Below are 4382 nucleotides of genomic sequence, written 5' to 3'. Positions count from 1 at the left end.
AGATATCAAAAAATATTCGTTATACCAAAAAATTCTGTATATCGAAAAACTTTCGATACGGAATGTCAACAATTCGGTATTTTTGGGCGGTATGTCAACCGTAGTCCATGTACATGATTTAAGTGGTGATAACAAAAAGTAAAAAAAATTACTCTTCTTGTTACAACATTTAACTTCTCTAGATAATTTTCTTTCTATTCTTATATATCATTTTACTTCGGCAAATCTAATTCGAGTTACCTAAAAAAACAAATAGTTTGAACATTCAAAATTTCCTTTCCCTTTCTTGGAGTCTGGATTATTTTGTTTCTTAGGCTCGTTTAGTAATTAGACATCTGCGAGTTCAAAACTTTGAATGAAGCATTTGATCGGTAAAACTAGTTATATAAGCTAGAATGTAATGGAATAAGATTTGACTTTTATTTTATCTGATTGAATATCAAAATGTTTTTTTCAAATGTACACACAGTAAATTGACTAAATTCTTTCATGGTGGAAAAAAAGAAGAGTCTTAAATTTCGTGGAGTTGCTGCATGAGAGACTGCTGCAGATGTAGGAAAACACTTTTTTGAAAAGATATTGCTAGACCTACTCTTTTTTTCTCTTTTTTTTTCCCCATAATTCTTCTTCATTCTTTTTTCTTAGTCCCGAATTTGTTTTCTCATTTGGAGAGATGATTGCATTGGCAAAATTATTGATCCGTCTTGTACCATATCCACAATATTATCCACGTGCGATGTCAAATTGGAAACTGAAATCGTGACGTAGTCAATCTTAAATTGGAAACTGAAAGCTTTTTCTTGTCCCTAGAGTTTGCTTATTAATTAGTCCATTTTCTCATCCGATTAATGAAACTTTTCTCACCATGATCATGCAGAGTGCGATACCATCAAAGCTACACGTACACATTCTAACTAGAACCAAAACCGCAAGTATATCTATATATAATATATCACGGTGATGGTTATCTATTAAATTAATTAAGCCAACTCCCACAAAACTATTGCCTCAAATAAAATTAAGCATGACCATCATCAACCTTCTTTCCCATCATCCCCGGAAATTAACTTGACTGAACCAAACAACGTGCAGACCTCAACCCGTTCAAAGAACATCCTACGTACAGCACTATCCAATCTCCCACAAGTCTACACTACGGCTGGTACGTTGCTTGTTGAGGTTAATCTAAAAAAAATGATTGGAATGTCGATTCGTAGGGCTTGAATACTATATATTTTTAAGCTTAAATTGATTAAATTGAGTATTTAATATTTCAAAATAGAACTTCTATTCGGAAATTCATATTCCAAAATTAGGTTGAGCTCATTACAAAGAAAATTTCATTTTTTAATAGTTAGATTGATTTTAATGAAATGAGTTTGATTTTATTATTTTTTTTGGCGTAGATTATCCGGACCTTATTGTCCAATTAAATAAAATTTCCACAATTTTTAAGCAACGCATGATGAGAATATGTGTATGATGTTGCCAAAAATGTGCTAGAGTCTAGGAGATAGTCGAATTGTGTAATTCCTATCCATAATAATAATAATAATAATAATAATAATAATAATAATAATAGCAAAATTTTAGTGTTCGAGCTCGAGTTCGAGTTCGAATTGAGATATTCAAAGTTCGGCTCGAAGCTCAAAATTTTTTTATTTTCGGCTCGAGTTCGATTCGATAGAGGGTTCGAGTTCGAGTTCTATTCAAATATATTATATAATATTTATATAATATTATCTATATAAAATATAATATTATTTATAATATATATATTATTTTATATAATATATTATATATGTATATTATGTAAAGGTTCGCGAGCCGGCTCGCGAACTTTCGAACAAAAGATTTTAGGCTCGAGTTCGGCTCGTACAATAGTTTGAGTTCCGCTCGAATTTGTCTAGAGTTCGAAAAATTCGAATTCGAATTGAATATTTTTTCAAGCCGACTCAAAAAGCTCGCGAGCTGGCTCGACTCGTTTACAACCCTAAGCAAGCCTATACATATAGAACACATGTACGAGGCATGTGGATTGTGGAGTGAATCTCAGGGGTGATTATTTTATGAATAATGCTAGATGTACAACCAATATATCGTACAACGATATTTACAACAATTATGTCGTGATATTTTGTTATTATCTCGTGAGATTTTGATATGATATCGTGATATTTTGCATTCAATGTATCGTGAGATTTGATAAATTAAAATTTTGTATTGAATTTTTTGTGGTGTAAAAATTGTTGTACAAATTTGGTTATACATGTAACATTGCCCTTATTTTATATTTAAGTTATAAGATAATATTTTCCAGTGATATCTCATGGGTGATTATTTTATACTTATGTAATGTAAGATAATATTTTAGAAAGAGCCGGATATATGTATAGGTAGTGCTCGTAATTGCTTTCAAAAAATATTTTTAATATTGTGAATGAAAAACTCACATTGCAAACACTACTTTAATATTATTGAAAACTATTCATTTTTTTTTAAAAAAAAACTAATATTGTAGCTCTGCTTAAAAGCAATATTTGATGAACAAATGGGCGACAAAAATGTATGGAGCGGGATACAAAGGCAACGTCCATATTTGCAGAGAAGATTTAGTTTTACTTTAAGAAGTGGGCAACCTACTAAATATATATAATTTGCAAAAGCCGAAGAAGTAGAAGGATACATATATACTTTATCAATCAGCATAGCGGGAATCTAATGTGTTTCCGTATGAGTTAATGGACCTCTGACTCATGTGGTAAACATCAACTATCGATTTAATTATAAAAATAAAAAATGGAAGTTAAATGGGTTGTTTTTAGGGTAAATGATTTAAAAATCCCTACCAACCCTTCAAACTTTATCTTAACTCCTTAACCATAATTTTCTTTATTTCAACTCCCTAGTGGTCCCCATTTTTGAATTAAATATTATTTAGCAACTAATCCTTTGTACGTGGCATTGTTAACCTATCGAACCAGTCCCGGCCATGCAAGACTATCAGTTACGCAAGGTTTCCAGCCGATATACTCCGAATTAGGGTCCAACATGCTTCCGTAAGATGAAATAAATTTAAATACCTCTTTGACCAAAATGTCCTCGGGTCATACCTGCCGAGTTTTACGAAGTGCTCCTCACACTCCAACCATGCAGTCGCAACAGATGGTTTCTGCACAAGCTCCTTCAACGACACCCAGCACAGCCTTAATTCGTTTTTTACCTTAAGGCGTATGGTATATAAATTTAATTATAAAATATGAGCATGAAAGAACAAGAGGCTTTAAAAAAATTATTCAGACATGATATTATTACATAAATCAACTCCTTTGAAGAGGGGAAGACAACTTGTTTAGCTACTCATAATACAATAGAGAGAGAAATATTACAACAATTTATTTGTAAGAAAACTGAAGGAAATGATCGATGTCTTCAGCTCCTTTGAACGCTTGTATTTATAGCTGAGGTTCCACTCGTTTCACCGAGAAACTTCAGGGAATCTTACAGCTATCTTCTATTTCTTTATGCCATTATTGATGACATCTTTTACTAGTGGAGGAGGCACATGCCCGCCACTTTTTTTGGCTTTATTCTCCTCACATGCCTGCTTTATTGTTGTTGGGGTATCTTTTGCTTTTGAAGTAGGCCCCTGTGAAAACGCATCTTTGGTGGTCCTTGTCCACCTTTGCTTGTCTTGAAAAAATCTTTTCGATCCGTTCGGGGTCTGAAGTTTTTTCCGAATTCTCGCTCCTTCTGGTTGGGACACTCTAGGCATATTTTCTCTGACCATCTTCCGATATGAGCCATGTTACAAAATTTTCGGCGAGTCTCTGTACTCCCCGGCAGCTTGTTGTTCCATAAAAAGTTTCTCTTTTTTTCGAAGAGTTCTTCCGCAAAAGCCGTAGTTTTTCCTGTCATTGTGTTTAACAGGAATGATCCGTTCACAGAATTCTGATAAAATTTGAACGAAAACTTGACCTTGTCCATCTCGGTGAGACAAACCCAAATACCCCATCCCCTCTGGTTAAGATTTCATTTTCTCCAAAAGTGGACACTAATGGTATTTTCTCAGGAATAAGGTCCTTAATGAATCTTTGATTATTCATGTCAGGTCTCCTTAGCTTGATGAAATGAAAGGGTTCGTGTGATCCTTTTCCTGTTGGTTCTGGAGCTGCACTAAAGAAATATAATTCAAGCACATCTCCTTTGGACAAATGGTCGTTATTTGCCCATGTTTCTTGGACTGCTTCCTGAATCCATTTGGGTAACTGTGATATCTCCGGGAAGCTTGGTGACGTTGTATAAACTGAAGCCAAGGCTCCAAATTCATACCAAAGCTTTACATCCTTAGGATTGACATTGTTTTTTAGCCATACCCTTGG

The sequence above is a fragment of the Henckelia pumila genome, chromosome 2 (genome assembly GCF_033568475.1).
Source record: "Henckelia pumila isolate YLH828 chromosome 2, ASM3356847v2, whole genome shotgun sequence".
NCBI classification, from domain to species: domain Eukaryota; kingdom Viridiplantae; phylum Streptophyta; class Magnoliopsida; order Lamiales; family Gesneriaceae; genus Henckelia; species Henckelia pumila.
This window is presented reverse-complemented; position numbering follows the sequence as displayed.